Source organism: Idiotropiscis lumnitzeri, chromosome 1, assembly GCF_059441095.1.
Source record: "Idiotropiscis lumnitzeri isolate Australia: NSW breed Sydney's pygmy pipehorse chromosome 1, RoL_Ilum_1.0, whole genome shotgun sequence".
NCBI classification, from domain to species: domain Eukaryota; kingdom Metazoa; phylum Chordata; class Actinopteri; order Syngnathiformes; family Syngnathidae; genus Idiotropiscis; species Idiotropiscis lumnitzeri.
In genome coordinates, this window is record NC_142391.1 from 7340202 (window position 1) to 7360672 (window position 20471).

The 20471-nt window shown below is 40.9% G+C and overlaps 1 long non-coding RNA gene across 1 annotated transcript in view; it reads right to left on the reverse strand.

Moving 5' to 3' along the window:
- Nucleotides 1–8879, reverse strand: part of LOC148343011 (uncharacterized) — a 129563-nt gene extending 120684 nt beyond the window's left edge. The window contains exon 1 of the long non-coding RNA XR_015839554.1: nucleotides 8671–8879. This is a non-coding gene — a long non-coding RNA (uncharacterized LOC148343011). The remainder of the gene's footprint in view (nucleotides 1–8670) is intronic.
- Nucleotides 8880–20471: the final 11592 nt, after the last annotated feature.

A 20471-nucleotide genomic window follows, 5' to 3' on the forward strand; every position in this document is an offset into this window, starting at 1 on the left:
CGTGACCCAAATGAGGACAAGAAGTACAGAAAACGAATTGAGGATATGCAAATTAAGTGTGTCATGTATAATTGTTTTAATAATCGGTCGATTATTTTGTCAATTAAGAAAAAGCATTTTTAATTTATATCCCTGAACACAAATTTATTTGAGTTGCACTGCGCAGAAAACACAAACTGATTATGATCTCATTCATGGTTTGGTCCCTTACAGGTCAGAAAAATGCTATCCAAAGTAAAAGCAGAAATATAATTATGTTTACTGTTAAGCGCCTTTTAAAGTAAAAACATTTTAAAAATTGTAAATTAAACAAAACCATTTTTTTAAAAAGTTTTTTTATAGGGTCTCTTTAATCGCTAATTTTGGTGAGTCCGGGACACATCTGCGCGCCAATAACGAGGGTTCACTGAAATGCAAAACATAAACACACACACGTATAACACACCACCTTTTGATCACGAGTGACAAGTGTATGGCAGCAAGCCAGTGGGCGGTTCGTCGACGCTTTTACTCGGTGGTCTTACGTGTCAAACGGACGGGTTCCACAAAGCCGCGACGGCGCACAACCTTTATCGAAATACAACACAAGCATGAGCATTTAAAATCAGGAGAAAAATCAAAGTCTGAATTGAGTATCCCCTCGAGTTCAATCACGACTATTCCTAACGAACTCAGACTGGGATTTCATTCTCTCAGTCTTTCAACCCGAGTAAACAAAACTCGCAGGTAGTTCCCTAAGCGAGGCGTCAACACGCAAGTTTGCGGCCCGGCCCGGTCGAGTTGATTGATTTGACAGACAGCGTGGACTTTCGCGATGTCTTTGTTTGTTAAATGTTGGCCCGCTGTCCCTCGCTTGTATTGGTGTTGACGTTTATGAGCCATGTTGGAGCTGCGCCTCCACTAGGCCTCACTCATGGGAGAAGGACAACATGGTTGGGAGGAGCTCACACAGCCTGATACTGCCATCCAGTGGCCCTACTGGGTAATGCATGATGGTTAACCCATCTACTTGGGTGTTTATCAACCACAATGTTTCTCAAACTGGGGTCCCTGGTCCCAGAGTTGAAACTTGGGGGGGCGGTACGCAAAAATAATTTGTAATAAATCACATTTTAGCATTTTAAAGGGCACACCTGTTGAACAAATGAAGACCAGTGAGTCAATATTAATTACTCCACCCTACCTTAGTTTAAAGACAATTCAATGTTCGGATGTAATTAATAAACCGAGATATGACATCCCTGCATAAAAAAAAGGTAGAAGGGGGGTTGCAACAAAATGTGTATTATTAGTACCACCCCCAAAAAAGACATGTCAAAGATTAAAATAAAGTAATGTAGTAGGCCGAACTAAGTGATCATCAAAAATGAGGTAAAGGTTTATTTTTTTTGTTTTTTTTTCAAAAATTAGGCAAGGTTGCATTCCCAAAATTGTTAAATATAGGATTTTACTAACTGTACTTAAAAGATGGCATTGTGCAGTTAAATAAAAATTGTACCCGGATATTTGAAAGTGAGCACTCCGAAAAAAATCAAATGCTAACTGGAACAACGTAAAGTTAAATACAACTGAATTGTATTTCAATGTATTGTACTGGATTAAAAAAAAATAAGTTTACCCACGATAACATTCTGGACAGTTTGAACATTTAATGCAGCAACCAGAGCACCACACTTAGTCAGTTTTAGAGAACACGCTGCAAAATGTTGCTGCAGATAGCTAAAATGCTAATTGTGAATAGGAAGAATGTCCAGAAGTAACGGATGATCTCAAATGTTCTTTTAGACTTGGCAAAACTGAATTATAGCTATTTAATAAACATATCCAGTCTAGAAATGGAGCAGATATTTGTCAAGCAATATAATACAACACAACTTTATTTATAAAGCGCATTTCACAACAGCTGGAGCTGTAAAAAAAAAAAAAAGCGCTTTACATATGGTGAAATACAAACTAGTGGGAAATTAAAACACAAATTAAAACACATAAATAATAGACACTAGAAGAACAACAAAAGAATGACAGTCTCATGTTGAGTCAAAAGCTAAAGAATAAAAATGTGTCTACAAATGAGTTTCATGTTTTTTTTAATGCAACTGAATGCGAAAATGTCTTATTACACAGATCCGACCAATGACATCATTAACTCGTTCACTACCAGCCGAGTTAAAAAAAAAAAAAAAAGGATCTTTGACGTCTTTAGCCATCAATGGCAGTCAATGAGTTAATGACGTTACTACCGAGCACCAATTTTTGCATAAAATGAAATATATCGGCCGATACGGTCCAGCCGATCGGATCTGCATAAAGTCAAATAAAAAACATAAATTTTCGGCAGAATATTTATTTATTTTTTTTAAATACTTTGTCCTTCAGTGTTTGTCTACAAAGAAAAATCTGAAAAAAATCTCTTATCTTTGTCATTTTTTGGGGGATTGTATTAAAAAAAATGCAAAAATAAATAAATAAATAAAGGAATTGTGTTGATTTTAAAAGTGGCAATATTGTCCGATTAATCGGTCAGGCCTCCATGGCTATGTCATCGCCACCGGGCCTCTAGTGCGTATAAGGCAGTTATATTTCTGCGGCGTCCTCACCATGTATTTGTCACGATAACCTGAACAAAAAGAAAATATTTTTTCCCATCATCAATTAGGTGAGAATTCTCCATAAACAACCAATCAATCATTTCTATTCTACTTTCCAATCCAATCACTCAACGGCAAATCTTTTTGGGTTATCTGCCACGTGTAGGAGAATGACGTTTTTTTTTTTTTTTTTTTAATGAGAAGCCACAACAGCTCTTGTCTATCTCGAAGCATGCACCACTGAAACCTGGTCTGTCGAGGGGGGCGTGGGGGGGGGGGTTGCCCTTTTTGAAGTACTGAGCTGCGAAGCTTTCCTTTGTGTGTCTGTGTGTGTCAAATCAAACCTAAAACCAAAACACCCATAAGACTACCTGAAAGGGTTACGATATAAAGGGCCCCTATGTATACGTTGCTTTCCACATCCCCTTGTCTTTGTTCCGGCGCGCTCCACGCTCGCTGTGATTATGCACGTCTCGCGCGAGGGGCGCTGCGGAGTACCTCGGCGAGCGTCTGGAGAATGCAAAGTGACGCTCTCAAACGAAACAACCTAGGGACAAAACACGGATTCGGCGCGGCTGCTCGCCTTGTAGTGGCGCGGCGCAGACACGCTCGCTATTTAGCGCGCAGGCGACGGAGTCCGGTGGGATGTGTAAGCTATGTGTTTATCACAGGATGATCTTCCTCGTTTCAAGTGGCACGTTTTTCCCCACCCTGATCTCCCTCCCGTCTCCTTTTCCTGCCCTTGTGTAGTTGGAGGTTCACAAAGCGAGAAGATGTCGCGCAGCCGTTCTTTTGGGAACTTGGGATTCTTTGTCCCGATGCATTACAATGTGGCATGCTTAGTAGTAGAAATGAAACTGAGAGTTTTTTTTTTTTTTTTAATCATGACCTACACTGCCCTGATTGTCCCAAAAAAAAAGCATTTACATTTGGGTTACTTCAGTTTTGTTGGCAGTTTGTTCCATGCGCATGCGGCATAACAGCTAAACGCTGATGCACCATGTTTACTTTGGCCGCCACTAATTGACTACATTTTTCTGAGCTCAGAACCCCCATCAGCATTTCTTTTACTGTATTAAGGACCTAAGCCATTCGGTGAGTTTAACAACAGTATCAGAATTTTAAAATCTATTCTAAAGCCAACAATTCCGATCAATAATCAATAATCAACTTCACACTGTTTTTCAGCTGCGAAAAGGCAGTTTTTGGGATTGATTTGGGACAGATCTGAATCAATCAGTACACCAAGGTTTCGGACTTGGTCTTTACAGTTTTTAAAGAGGCTCAAAGTGTTTACTAATAGCGATCATCTTTTTTTTTTTTTTATTGCCAAAACAATTATCTTTTGGTTTAGTTGAGGAAAATTTTTGGTTCATCCTATTATCAATTAGCTTTCAAATCAGGACAATGAATAGTTGATTTGTTGAATGCAAAAATTAATTCATTCATTCATTCATTAAAAATAAAACAAAAACAAAAAAAACACTCTGTGTTTTTATATGTTGAAGTAGCATGTGTTCCAGCATTCTATTCAACTCTTTTCTGGCCCAAAATTTCACGTTTGGCTCAAAAGGCATCTCAGGTTTTATAATTGCATACATTTTCTCAAACTTTCCTCCCACAAAACTAATGACACAGAATTTGGTGCCTATCCATTTTTTTTTAAAGCAGACAATTAATGACAATTAATTTCAGCAAATCAAAGAAAACACAAAATAAATTCAAGATTTGTTTTGTGAATGTCAATGAATTTCACAGCTGAAATTACTAACAAATTCAGCAAGTTTTCAAATATACCTTGAGTTTTTTTTTTTTGTTTGTTTGTTTTTAAATGCCTGTGGATTTTCAAACACATTGAAACATTGGTCAGTAATCATTGATTCTGTCTTATCTTCAAAGATTGCAAAAATCTTATTGGAGGAAAATTTAAATGACAAGATCCTTTGAAGGATCCACAAAACACCCACAGTCAGTAGGAAATTGAGTGCGCTAGTTCGCTATAAAGAACAGAGGCACTATTTGTCTCAAGTTTGCCGCGCATAGAACTGTCCCGCTTGAGGTGGAAGACCATTGACACTTTAAAAGGAAGCATAGAAAGAAATCGGTCGATTATTCTAATGGAATTATTTGCTAAAAAGTTCATATAGTAATAGCCCTCTCAGTATAGTGATACAACCCTTTTACAATCCAAACATTGACGTACTCAAACGCGATTGACGACAAATAGGTATCAATGTCGCCCTCTAGTGGACACTTGGCATCACTTTCACAAACTGGTTCAATGGAGCAGGCGAGCATAAATCTTTACTACTACTACTAGTGATGCCGAGGCGTCGATGCGCGCGCCGAGCTTCCAGGGCAAACCCCGTGTCGGTGCGCGTACCGCTTTAAGAAAGTCACGTGACCACTACCAGATTCGTGGCGACACAGCGGTCGCGCGCCAAACTGTGTTCATAAGGAAGCGCATCTGTCAACAGGATGGACGCTCAAAACAAGCATCGAGTTATTGGCGCGTTACTTTGCGTTAAAGATCCGCACTCAGAGGTGCAGCGCTATATGTCAGCAGGACATGTTGCACGTACGGAAGACCCGCTCTTATACTGGAAGTCCATGGAGGCAACGTTCCCTCACCGATTTATATTAGCCACACAGGCGTTGTGCACACCGGCCTCTTCTCAAAGGCGGGGGAAATTGCCTCAAAAAAAGAAATAGACTGAATAACAAAACGCTGGAGAAACTCATTTTTTTAAATAAAAATCTTTAATTACAATGAGTCCATTGTCATTCACAACACTTTTACTTGGGCATTCAGACAGATGTTCTCTTAATTTATCAACTGCGTCTCGAATATCAAAGATTTTTTTTTAATGAAATTGCGTGTATGTAAAAATAATGTGAAAGCAAATGCCTAATCAGAATCAGAAATCCCTTTGTCATCGTACTCAAGTGTGCAACGAGATTAGAGAGCTCCCCTCTCCAGTGCAATACGACAATAATTCAGTTAAATATATAAATAAGAGAATAATTAGTGCGATGGAAAGTAATACGAAATAGGATATATAAAAACACGTCACGTCGCTAATCAATGGAATTGGATCAAATTAGTTTGACAGATCAGTGTCAGATGACCCTGTCAAATGTTTCCTGCAAGTCCACCAGGTGTCAGTATTCAGCAACACAGTGTCAACACAGTGTCAATACAGTGTGTCACTGTTTCGAAACGATACAGGATGCCTCATCTACCCATCACTAACTACTACTACTACTACTAATAATAATAATAATAATAATAATAATAATAATAATAATAATACATGATAATAGACTAATAAAATGCTACAAGAACAAATGCAAATCCAATGTGTATTTTTATGTACCTTAAGTTTTTTTTTCCCCATCTGGCCCATGGTACCGGTCCGCGGACCGGTGCTTGGGGACCACTGTGATATTTTGAGTACTGATTACAGTACAGATGTAAATAGCTGGAATAAAAAGTCAAATTAAAAGTGTACACTTGCATGTGCCGTAGTGGGCAAACCGAGATTCTTAACTTATTCCACAATGCCATTGTGTTAAATATTGTATGTGTCTACAGTTACAGTTTAAATGTATTATAAACAGCTCCACTATATACAAAGCACCGTTGCCACTGTAAATAATGATCTGCCCCCGCCTCATCGGAGACCTCTTTCCACTTAAACGCGAGAAATAAATCAACAGGGGACAGATGAGCGCAAACGATACGTTTATGCGAGACAGAAAAGTATGTTTACTTTACAAGTCTGGAAACTACAAATAGCGTTTCTATTTGTGGTCCCGTCAACTTTAAGGTGAGCTATTGCTAAAAGAGTGGAGAACAGTTTTTCTAAAGAGGTGCTTTGTCTTGATTCTAAATCCAGCAGAAGCCCCTAAAAGGCAAGTGGTGTATAAAAATAGAATTTAACATTAATAATGAGAGGCTTGAATTATTGAGACTGTACAAAACTTCACAATCACAAAAGTACTGCATGACATGTGAGATATCAGGATTACATGTCGACATGAGCTCAGCGAGCATTTGACCAGCGTCGTAAAGTGCTTTTTCTTTGACTTTTTTTGTGACGGGACTGTAGAAGGGTATCATTGAGGAGCAGCAGAAAGAAACAAATGTGACAAATGTGTCCAAAAAAAAAATTACAAAAAAAAAAAATCACACAAAAATCTCAATACATTAAAATATATTGAGAAGTAGCAGAGTGGAGAATTCTTTTTTGATTATAATTATTCTTTTTTTTTTTTAACAAACCAAAAATAATTCAAAATTATGAAAAATATTCCGTATATTATTTCAATGAAAACGTGAGGAAAAAAATCCCCCGAAAAAAAGGGGGGAAAATCCATAATATTCAAAAATTGAAAGATATGCAGGGACTGTAGTTTTAAGTTGTAATAACACCACTCGCCACTAGGTGACAGACATGTCATGGTTGCAGTTACACTGCGTCTTAAACTGCCCTATAGCCCAACATGAGTAGGTCTAAAATATTTTGGGCTGATTTGGAATGATATACAGGACAAACAGTACGTCGATAATATAAGAAAATTGAGCAAGTTGCTTTTTGTGTACAAATGTACAAAATTAGTTTTAATTAATGTTGACATCTTGTTCAGCAGTTTTGTGCCAGCCTTGAATGTCACATTTTATGCGAGAAAACCCTTCACACCGGGGGCAAAAAAAAAACGACAGTATTTTACAATTTTGCATGAATTCTGTCCATATTTAGCAGTTGATATCACCTGGATCAAAAGTGTGTGGTCTTTTGTGCCCCCCCCCAATAGCACTGTTGAAAAATTGTGGCCCCCTCCAACATTTAAGCTGCCCATTCCTGATCCAGAGTTAAATATATTTTGCGGTGGTATCGCAATCCTGTAACTCACCCAACAATCTGACAAAAGATACTTTTGAAAACAAAATGAACATTGTTTGGAATTATCAGGATGCCAGAAGTCCATGTTTGGCCAAGAAGAAGCTGCAAAACTCCGGTGTTTCTGATGGAGACGATGGAGTCACGCATCTTACATTTAGACGGAAAAAAATCCGTGAGAGACGGTTGTTTATTTTTTTTCAGCGTAGTGTGTTAAATGACAAATGACGCTGATCCCTCCGCGGTGACGGGATGAGCGCTGATCAAAGCCGAGGTGACTAGTCTGGCCTGGAGGAGACAAGTCGGTGTGCCATGTTGCGGTGGCTGGGTAAAGCAAAGTTTGTTCGACATCGTTAAGCATCTGTTTATCCATGATAAACTCATCTCATTTGCATATTTGTGGCCATTCTGTCAGTTAAGCTTCTGTGTCATACGCCACAAAATCATATCACTGAGCGGATGCTGTGAATCAAGCATCACTTGTTGACAAAGTCAGAAAAATTTAGCTTGTTTGTGGGGGGGCGGGACAGTTACATGTTATGGTAGTTAACAGATTTTTTAAAATTATTTTTAATTTTAATTTTTGGAGTGGCACATACGGATTTTACCAAGTGAGGTCCATGTTTACTATTTTTCCATACATGACAAACATTTTCACAAGTGTGTTTTGCTTGTTGTTTGGCATTTCTGTTAGGCCACCACAGAAAGCTAGCAGTGATTGCAACAAACAAAAACATGATTGCATTAATTCAAGGTTTTATGTTGGAAGGAGTCTGATACTGAAACAGATCCATTATACTTCTGGGCGAGAGATAAAAGAAAAAAGATTATTTAAAAACTGGAGTTAATAACAGCCCATGCCAGAGTCTCATTTTAAGCAAAGGCAGTGGTTCTAAAACTCGGCCTTGGTGGACATGCATCAAAATTAGTTAAGTGATTCAAACTTCGACCGTTTGAACGGTTGAAAGGCTCGTAAAAGTGAAGATTGGTCATTTATTTTAGTTATACTAGTATGAGAAGCCCCAATTAAAAGATATAATTTTACCACATTGTTGACTATTTGAAGTGCATTTAGGAAGGAGAGATAATCATAGTGTTAACTACAATAGGCCTCCAAGAATAGTTAAATTTGGTCAACAGATTAAACATCACACAAAAAAACACGTGTTCGAACTCACATCGTCATGGAAGGAAGTCACTGCCCCGTTCTTCTTAAAAGTTCCTTGAAAATGGGTAAAATGGGCTGAAAATTAGATCCCCAAAAACATTGTCCTTACATGTGCAACACTAGATAACACTAAAATCATGCCATTTGTTATTTTCAGTCGAGTTTTCAACTAAACTTGTCAGTTGGAGCATTTTGTTTGGGCTCGCACAACCTGCTGAAGGCACGATGTGTATTACCACCAGGCACCGCCAGGTGGTGGTGTCGCAACGTTATGGAGAGCTAGGAGTGACAAAATTGTAAAAATTCAATAAATAGAAAGAAATACGCAATTCTCTGGATTAAACACTATATTACATTTAAGTTCATAATTAAATGCGTCATGACATGATATTTTATTGTTTTACTTTATAGTATGGACACATTTTTTTAATGAAACCATTGTTTTATTTGTATCCAATAGTAATAATAGTCGTTACATAACACTTGTCAACAGCAAATACGAATCAGAAATGGCTTAATGCGTTCCAAATGTATTTTTGACGCTGATTTATAACATATATTACATTGTTTCCCCCTATCACATAAGATTTTTGAAATACATTCATTTTTTTGTTTTAAATTTGAACCTATGAAAGCTTGCAACATACGGCTTTTACTATGCGTCCTCGTTTGTAGCTATGACGTTTCACAAAAACAGTCCACCCGTTGCTGAACCTAACCCTGAATTTATAGATATTTTTTTAATACTCCATATTATATTATTGCCCATTTATATTTTTTTATGAAAACCTAACATGTGAGAGGAAATTCACGGTGGTTAAACGTTATTATTATGATTATCATTATTATTATTATTATTATTAATACATTCATATGTGATAAGATGCAGTAGTGGCCACAAGATGGTGCTGATGTTTTACTCTTACTGTAGTTCAATCTTCAACCACAGTGTGTCAGTACAGACCAGAATAACGACTTGACAAATAAATTCAAATTTCACCAAGCAACATCATCCTTGCTTGTTCATTCACGATTACACGAGATCCTCCACAGGCACAAGCAGTACATCACAAGTGCTTACATCACAAACACACAAACACACAAACACACGCGCGTACACGCACGCACACACTATTATTATATACTATAGTGAGTAGCAACTCTGCAGTTGTGTTATGTGAATAGTTTACAAGTTCTGACATGAAAGTGCAGCAGAGGATGACCTGAAATTGAACTGAATTGAAAATTGGAAAAAAATATAAATGACATCATTACCACTACTTTAAGTATTCTAAACAGTCATCCCCAGTGAAAAAAAAAGAAGTTAACCCCTGTAAAAATAAACCATTGCTCACCAATGAAACACTGAGCAGCCAGGGCACTGATAGTACCAGTAAGCCACATTCCTGTTTTACGGCCATCGTCGCACATTCTAACAGAATGGAACACAGACCCCTTTTGTTTGTCTTTTTATGTCTTTTTTTAAAGTTCTTTTTTAGAAAACCCAACCCTGCCTTCCGAGTACTGTGCGAGAGATCAAAAGGCCGAGGCCCAAATCAATTGGCAGTGCGAGTCCCAAGACCGCCATGCAGGAAATTGGCTCTGAATGACGGCACTGTGAGCATGCTATCGCTATCGCGTCCTCTGACATGAAATAAAGAGAAGAACTGATAAGAAATGCCGACCATCAGGCAAGTTTATGGTAAGCAGTTTGAGCATTAATTTATTCAATATCCTTGATATCCAGCTTAATGTATATGTACCGGCACGGTCTTTGTCCCTACTTGTAAGAAAGTAGACTCTGGAATAAGAAGGGTACACTAGTAGAATGATCCACTCCTTGTTCTATCTTTGGCCGACTAGATAATAGAAAACTACTATGCTGCAATACTAAAACTATGTGGGCCTGTCACGCAATATGCTAATAACACCAAAATGCTGACTATTTGTTTTGCCTGATATAGTTACATGTATTTGTCGTACTAGTAGTGTCCTACTAAAGTGCAGAAATGTCATCTCATACAATAACAGAAGGCAGTAGTTACTATTAAGACAAAGTTGTTTGATTATTACACTCAATTGTCTCATCTGTAGCATGAATGACGTGCGTGCGAGCGAGTGGATAGCTTGAGAGAAATACTTTATGTTACAATATTGAGAGGAGTGCCGTTATGCTAGCATTAGCCTACTTCGTATATCACTGAAGATAATGTAGTTATCTTCGCGCGGAGGTTGTGTCGATGAGAAATAAGTTAATGCCGTCATTTTGTGTGCGGACACTTGTTAAGAGGGTGCCGTACGACTTTTTATGTCCTAAGTTAGCATACCATGCCGAGTTCAGTGCTATGTTAGCTTAGCAAACACTACGATTTAGGTCCGTATGTAGGGCTAATATGGTGTTATTTTGTGTCTGATAACGTGTCCTGGTTAATGTTATGCATCGGCTGAATGTGACTAAAAAATTAACGAGTAGAACAACTAAGGCACACTAATATGCATCCATCCATCATCTGTACCGCTTCTCCTCACGAGGGTGGCGGGGGATGCTGGAGCCTATTCTAGCTATCTCCCGGCAATAGGCGGGGTACACCCTGGTCTGGTCGCCGACACACTAGTTGCTCTTCGAGTGTGCAGAATTATTTTACTAGTAAGCTGGATATCAGCGATATGAAAGAAATGTTCTAATTGCTTCACATATAAAGTCTAACTGGGTAAAGCAATTCCCAGTAAAGGAAGCACGTTGCTTGGATCGATTAAGCCTGGAACGTTTGCAAACATGCCCGTCAGTATTGGTTAGTGACAGACACATCAACCACGTTGGTCGAAAACCCCCCAGTAAAAAAAATAAAAAAATAAAAGACATCCCTCCCGACCACACGTTCGAGTCTCTGTAATTTACTCGGCGCAGTGGCCGCGCCGAGCATGGCTAGCGTGTCTTACAGACCGCAGCAGGAAAAGAGGAGGACGTCGACACGCTCCTATTTATGTCCCTGTCAAAATTTATGTGCTTGTTTGTAATGTTTCTAGGTAGCTGTTGTGTAAATAATAGGGGGAGGTGTCATTGAAAATGCGTCTGCCATCGCCGCATGTTAAAATAACGCTTGCCGCGGCACAGACAAGTTAGAACACGTGACGATTACGAAAACTGTTTTTCGAAACTGTAATTATTGTACGAACTGTCGTATTCTTGAATTGAATGTGGTGTACCTTTAAGGGGTGTGGCCTATTTGTAAAATTATTTAATTTGGACATTTTTGTTCAGTTTTTACATTATTTTCATTAAATCAACTAACCTGTTATTTCCTGAGATACTTTTGTTTTTTAAATGAAGAAATACATTTCAACCAACAAATATTGGGAAACAAAACAACAAAATTACGCAACAGACAGCACAAGAATGTAAATGTTAGCTGGGATTAAAGAATGGAGCGCGCCATATGTGGCCCATGGACCCCAATTTGCCCACCACTGCTGCATCTCGTCACTGATCGGAAGTCTCGCCAGACTTGCTTAAATCATGCAAAAGGATAGTTCAAAGTTTTCTTTGATTTGAGGACATTTTTTTCCAGGAAATCAAACATCTTGTGAGTGAATAGCTACCGTTGTACTGTGTTACTCAAGTTTGGTTATCAAAGCGCTTGCATCCACGCCCACATCACGCCACTACCACCACAACCCATCCCCTGAACCTGAACATAAAAGCCCACACAAACACAGGTGCATGTGTGGGTGTGCGTGTGTGCGTGTGTTTGCGTGTGCGTGCGTGTGTGCGCACGGAGAGAAGAAGAAGAAGAATGGGGCCTGGGCCACATTCCAGCCCTGCCTCCCTGGGCGAGAGAAGAAGGTATTCAGCATTCCTGTGCCTGTATATCAGGCCAGGTGCATTCCAGAGTACACACACGCACACACACACGCACACACTCACGCACACGCACACGCACACGCAATCACGCACACACGCACACGCACACGCAATCACACGCGCACACACGCGCACACGCACACACACACGGTCTGTTCAACCTTTCCTAGTGAGTCTTGCTTTAAACTGTACACTGGAATTACCATTGCCCAGAAGTTGCAGTTCAACCTAATTATAATGGGAAAAATGCGCTGAGTAGTTGCGCATTATTATTGTTATTATTATTATTATTATTATAATTGTCTTGTTCTGTTATGCAATTGCAAACTTATTTTTATAGTCATCTGGGGACATTTCAGTTCTTAGGCTTTTTGGTTTCAGTGATACCAAAAAGGAAACGCGTGACAATAACCATACTACCAGAGCTGGGGAGTCCGTCCCGGGGAGCGTAACAGTCCGGCCCTGCGGCCTTGCCGGATGCCTCTTTTTTGGGAGGGGGGACAAATTTTAAAAAAGGATTAGATTAACAAAGGCCCACGAATCAGCCCTTGTGCGTGTGACCTCCTGGGAAATGGACAAATGACAAAAATTGCCTCAGAACGCATCAAAAGCAGCTCTACCAACTGTTTGTGAATGAAGAGATGTGAAACAGCAGTGTGCATTTCCTTAATCTGACATCACGTAACCCGAGCCTCCCACCTGCTACTGGGGCATACCATTACAAGGGGAGGAGCAACACCACAATCCCTATAAAGCCAACTGTACGTACTTACTTGAATTGGGCACATTTGCAAGAGGAAGGAGACGAATAAGGCCATAAAAAGCCCATAATAAGGTAAGCACATTTGAATAGTAAATTAATTAAGTGTCAAAATCCATCTCAAGGAGGCGGCCATTTTGCCTCTTGCTCTTGAATGAAAATTACATCACAGTGCATCACGACTCACCGGTTTTCATGTGCTTGTTACAAGCTGAGCCAATAGGCACTGTGCCGTCATTTTTATTTGACAGCAAGCGGCAATACAAGGCAAAATGGCCGCCCTCTGAGATGGATAAAAGACAGTGGATTTTTCTGTTTAATTCATATTCTACACACCGCAATATTACAACACTGTGTTTGGATCAGTGGAAGTTTCTAGATCACCCATCCATCCATTATCTGTACCGCTTCCCCTCACATGGGTCACGGGGGGCTCTGGAGCCTATCCCAGCTGTCTTCGGGCAGTACGCGGGGTACACCCTGAACTGGTTGCCAGCCATAGACGAACACATAGACGAACAACCATCCGTGCTCACGCTCATAACTAGGAGAAATTTAGAGTGTCCAATCAACTTGCCATGCATGTTTTTGGAATGTGGGAGGAAACCGGAAAAAAAACCACTCAGGCACAGGGAGAACATGCAAACTCCACACAGGAAGGCTGGAGCCGGAATCAAACCCATGTCCTCTGCACTGTGAGGCCAAGGTGCTAACCAGTCTACCGTGCCGCCCTGTATGGAACATATTGTAAAGATTTTTTTTTTACATCCCTTTTAAAGGATTCTAAAAATGCCACATACTGTCGATGCTAACAGTTTGCATATTTTCCACTATATGCTAGCATTAAGCTAGCATTTCTTTCGCGTTTTCTTTGTTTTAGATACATAACGTGTAATTATTTCCTTCGACAGTAAACTTCAACGGGGATTGGCATTTAACAGCTTGATGCCTCTTTTTTTTTTATTATATACTATTTGCTCAATCGTATCTCAAGGCACATCTATGGACAAGTTCGACTAACCGAACATGAATGTTATTGGAATTGAATACAGTGTCATTTCTGTTACTTCCAAAGGGAAAAATCAAAATGTGAGCAGATGTGATGTCAAAAATCTGTGTCTCTTTAATTTGTGTATGATTGAGTCATTTTCACAGTGCGTGGATGTCATCAGTGCTTGGGCGAGGAGGCCAATCTATTTAAAGCGCGTGGCGTGAATGTACAGCTAGCCTCGCTGTGAAGTTTCTACGACGCTTGCGAATTTGCTGCGGTGAGTCAGGCGTGACGCAGCGCACGGGGGTGGTGTTATGCATGCTTCCAATCCCGACATTCCGTTTCTTATTCATGTATCTGGCGCTTCAGGTTCCCTGTAGGTTTGCCATGCGAGGAATCAGATGGGAACACTTGGGGGGGAATAATGGGAGTGGGAATTCCTGTTGACGCTCGCCTTGATTCAAAGTAATCTGTAGGCTTGAGAACAAAAGCGCCATTCAGTGTTAATGTGCTGCTTCCCCCTTGCACACAAGTTGTCGGTTTCGGCATTAAGGAGAAAGAGAGGACTAACGTCGTCCTTCCTTCCGCCGACAAGTGCCACCACCCCTTTAGATCTGGCAGAGGAGTTGGACGTTTTGTGTAGTGGGGAACTGCAGAAGTTTGTGAGACAGTATTGTTTGTCATCGGCCTTTGCAGGGGTCATTTCCTGTGTGTGACTTGCGCGTCTCAACACCGAGCCCCACCCTTCCCGGAGTGTCTATTGACCCAAACCCACCCGCTCCCTCCCGTGCATTTGTGTCGGAAAAGCTCCAACATCTGAAAACAATCAAATAATCTAGGCACAATGTATCTCTTCATGGAGGAGTGCTGTTGGTGGTTCCCAGATGAGCAGGAGGGGATTAGGTGGAGGAGGCCCATGGGGGGAGAGCAGCTGAGGAGCGGTCCACGAGAGGGGGAGGGGGTGGGGGGGGCGTATTGTTTCGGAAAAGTGTATGCTCGCCGTTAATTCGCCTTGACCAGATGCCCATGAGGAAAAAATGGATTGTCATTATAGAGGGAAAAAGTTCATTGCTGATTCTCAGTTGCTAACCAAAACAGCAGCACCTACAGATATAAACAGCCCTTAAAATGAAGTGTGGAGACTTCTTTGTGCAGTGCTATGGATGATCTAACATATGTTGACACGGTCTGTTGACACAAAAGACAAGACTCCGACCAAGGTTATTACAGTAATGAAAACTAATTTTAAAAAATGTAAGTGAAATTGGACAAACCTTTTTCATTGACTAAATAAAATGAAAATCAAAGTTGTTTTAAAAAAAAAAAAGAAATTTTTAGGGAACTACGGTAACGGAAACAAACTATAATTTGTATTTATTTCTGTAACATAGTTTGGCAGACAGGTGGTCAACTGGTAAGCACGATGGCCTCACAGTGCAGAGGTCGCAGGTTCGATTCCTAGCTCCGGCCTTCCTGTGTGGAGTTTGCATGTTCTCCCCGTGCCAGCATGGGTTTTCTCCGGGTACTCCGGTTTCCTCCCACATTCCAAAAATATGCATGGCAAGTTGATTGGACGCTCTAAATTGCCCCTAGGTATGAGTGTGAGCGCGGATGGTTGCTCGTCTTTGTGTGCCCTGCGATTGGCTGAAAACCAGTTCAGGGTGTACCCCGCCTACTGCCCAAAGATAGCCCCGCGACCCTCGAGAGGAAAGGCGGTACAGATAATGTATGGATGGTAAAGCAGAAGGAAGGTCGAACAATCGCTTGGTCAATGTATTATATTGTCACTTTGCTTTGTTATACAATACTTAATGAACGTTTTTTTCTTTTTTTTAATAAAAAACAATGAACCCACTTTTAAAAACTAATCCAAATTAACTGAATTCAAGAAACTCAATACAAAAAAAAAACAAGAGTGGCTGAAGATACGTCAGGAACAATTTATTGTACAGATAGTGTATTCGTCCTATTTCCTTTATTGATATCCGTTATTTCCTCAAATAGACACCAAGCCCCCCTTACACACCCACGGACACTAACTTGTGTTAGTTAGGGTGAATATATTCCTCCCTCATCTAGGCCCCTTTATAAAACAGAACAGGTAGCAACTGACTACCGCAGTTCAGACACATTAGAGACTTAAATGCTAAGCCCCTTTGAACTCTGTTGCTCAACAAAAAAGCAGCACCTACACCCTCTCCAACAAATTGTTTGGATAAGAGATCTCTGCGCACCTTTAATGATGATCTTAAATATTGTTGATTGACTGATGAACTCCTTCCCAAAACAGCAACACCTACCGACAAATGTGGAAAAAATTGGAGCGCGATCATTTCTGAGTTCTTTAGAGTAGTATGCAGGATGCGCTTCAACCATCTTAAAGGGCGGTTAACGTTGCAGTAGACTCCGACAGGTGGTCGCTCGACATCGTTGTGTCCGTCCACGTTTATGTCTCCTGGGGGTGCAGGACTTTTGGATTGTATTTTCTTTCATCCTGTTTCACTTCAAGTAAGTTCTAAAATTGTTTACTGTCATTCTATCTCCCATCTACAGTTGAGTAAATAAACTCCAAACAGTTTTGCCTGGAGGGGACTTCCTGGTCGCAAGTGTTCCCACACTTGTCCTGACTTCCAAGATGACGTGTTAGCACGGGATTTGAAGAGACATTTGAAGATCTCTTGGAGTCCGTTAAAATGACGACCAGTGAGCCGGATCATACTAAATGAGAGTGCACGTTCCATTCCGGATTGCGTGTTGGGGGAGGAAGCATTTTAACTCAGCATTATTATGAACCAATCAGATAAGGGACATGGGGGTGAAAAAATGTCAAATTTTGAAAAGAAATTTTAAAACTTGGAAGAAGAAAAATATAAACCCCCCATGGCGTGAATTTTTGGAATACGTTATATTTAGATCAATTTCAATCATATGAATTATGTGGAAGGAGATGCATGTCAAAAAGTGGGAGGAATAAAAATTAGGAATAACATATGTGAATGCCTTCAGCCAAAAATATTTAACAGAGAACTCAAGAGCAATTCCGATTAACGCCGCAATTCATCACCCTGCTCATCAGTACGGCACTAATATGAGCAGTTCTACACACAGGATAAAGAATTTATGAATGTGAGTAACGTCAGTGTACATGTTGCTAACTAGCATTAGCATCAAGATAGAGCACTAAAAAGCTAAGCGCACTCGACTTTCAGCAAATCAAGTGATGACTTGGGTTTAGTAAGTTATGAGTCAAGCCATACAACTCTGCTCAGTCACAGATCGGCACATTAACCTCTTTGCAGTCAGTATTTGCATCCATCTATTTTATGAACTGCTTCTCCTCACGAGGGTCACGGGGGGGGGGTGCTGGAGCCTATCCCAGCTGACTTCGGGCAGTAGGCGGGATACACCCTGAATGGGTTGCCAGCCAATCGCAGGACATACAAAGACAAACAACCATCCGCGATTACACTCACACCTAGGGACAATTTAGAGCAGGTGTGGGCAAACTACAGCCCGGGGGCCACATGCGGCCCTTTAAACATTTTAATCCGGCCCGCCAAACTTGGGAAAAAAAATTACTGAATAATCCTTGTTAATGTTTTATTTTCCAGATACTCTGATGTGTCAAACACAGATATTTTGTTGTCATGTTTTTGTTGTCATTTAAAATTAAATGTATTTTGTGAGGTGAGGTTACCAAAACACTCCATCCATCTGCTCCTGGTCCGGCCCCTCTGTCAAATTTTAGAACCTATTGTGGCCCACCAATAGAAAATTTGCCCACCCCTGATTTAGAGAGTTCAATCAACCTGCCATGCATGTTTTTGGGATAAAGCCCACGCAGGCACAGGGAGAACATGCAAACTCCACACAGAAGACCCGAGCCGGAATCGGACCCACGACCTCTGCACTGTGAGGCCATCATTGTTATGTATTGATTGTAGTCGTTGCTCGTCGAGAATGCAGCGGTGCCCCCTGGGTAACTTGTTGATGACGTAAGTTGTTGTTGAGTGCGGAACAAAAATATACAGACGTAGTTGAAATGGCTTCCTGTCTCCCGAGTCTTTACTTTGGATATTAACCCTCCTACCCAAGTTATAACAAACTGGCGACGAGGTACCGCCCTGCGCTGATTGTTTTTGGCCGTGAACCGACGTTGTCGAGTTTTTTTTTTCTCGCCGAGTGTGCGGCGCGTCGTCGCGGCTAACCAAACGGCTAACTGCCGCCTCCGTCTTTCGGGAGTCGCCGCTGCCTCGGAGGAGGAGGGATCCCCGCGGTGGACGTGAGGAGTGTTCGTTGCTGAAGGAGGAGGAGAAATCTCCGGGAAAAAGAGAAAGAAAAAAAAGACATTTTCCGGAACTAACTGTTGAAGGAATATAACCGAGGATGGCTCTGGTCGGACATATGGGGCCATTTGACGAAACTGAGGAACAATGGACTTCATACACTGAGAGGTTTGAATACTTTATTCTGGCTAACAAGATAGAAGAGAATCTTGTCGTTCCAACGTTCCTAAGTATTGTGGGAGGAAAGACATTCAACCTACTGCGTAGTCTTGTTCAACCTGACAAGCCAGGGAACAAGACTTATGTCGAGATTGTGACTATACTGAAAAATCATTATGCACCAAAACCGTTGGTCATAGCAGAGAGGTTTAGATTCCATAAGAGAAACCAGGAAGAGGGGGAATCTGTTTCACAATTTGTAGCTGTATTGAAACAGTTATCTGAACATTGTGAATTTGGACTTTCACTAAATGACACTATACGTGACCGGCTGGTGTGTGGTCTGCGCTGTGAGTCAATTCAAAAACGACTATTGACAGAAGCTAACCTGCGACTGGAGAAGGCGGTGGAAATTAGCACATCAATGGAGATGGCTACCAAAGAAGCACAGTTGTTAAGCACTTGCACCCAAATACACAAGGTGGCGACGGAATTTACAAAGAAAACAGCATCAAACCAACCCTGTTATCGTTGCGGAAAATCAGGGCATCAGCCAACAGAGTGCTGGTGTAAGGACTTGGACTGTAGAAATTGTGGTAAGAAGGGCCACATTGAACGCGTCTGTAGGAGTAAGAAGATTCAGTCACACAAACAACATAATGAGAGACAAAGAGGTGGTGTGACCCGGAAGAAATATGTAAATAAGATGGTACATGAAGAGGATGGACACAGTGATTGTGAGTCAGAAGGAGATACAGTACATGTCTTATCTGTTATGGATGACCCGGATGATGGATATTGGGTCACACCGTTACTTGAGAATGTGCCAGTCCGAATGCAGCTGGACACGGGTACACGTGTGTCCATGATATCGGAAGTTGTTTACAAAGAAAAATTCCAACACCTTGTCCTCCAAAAGACTAGACTGAAGTTAAGAACATACACTGGTGCGCCTGTCCCAGTGCTAGGAGTTGTGTATGTGATGGTGGAACATAACAAACAGAAAAAGACTCTTCCCTTGTATGTTGTAAAAGGAAATTATCCAGCTTTGCTGGGCCGCTGGTGGCTCAAGAAGATCAAATTGAATTGGCAACAAGTGTTCATAATCAGGGAAGGAGAAACAACCTGCCTACAGAAGATCTTGAAAAAGCATTCCAAGGTTTTTGATGGTGAACTTGGCAGCATGAAAGACATTACTGTTACGCTGAAGGTTAAACCTGGGAGTTCCCCAAGGTGTCTAAAAGCTAGACCCGTCCCATATGCCATCAAACCGAAAGTGGAAGCAGAATTGGATAGATTGGTAAAGAGTGGGGTCCTAGCCCCTGTAAGCACAAGTGACTGGGCTACCCCAATTGTTCCTGTCATAAAAAAAGATGGCAGTCCCAGAATTTGTGGTGATTTCAAAGTCACTTTGAATCCAGTTTTGTCAATTGAAAAGTATCCATTACCCCTCATTGATGATCTTTTCTCATGCCTGGCTGGAGGGAAGAAATTCAGCAAAATTGACTTGTCGCAAGCATACCTCCAAATGAATGTGGAACGTGAGTCACAGGAGCTGTTGACCATTGTGACTCACAAAGGACTTTACCGGTATCAGAGACTCCCTTTCGGAATCACCTCTGCTCCAGCACTGTTCCAAAGGGCAATGGACCAGATACTGAGTGGTCTTTCTGGGGTTCAGTGCTACCTGGATGACCTGCTTATCACCGGACCTGATGAACAGTCCCATTTACAAAATCTGGACGCGACCCTA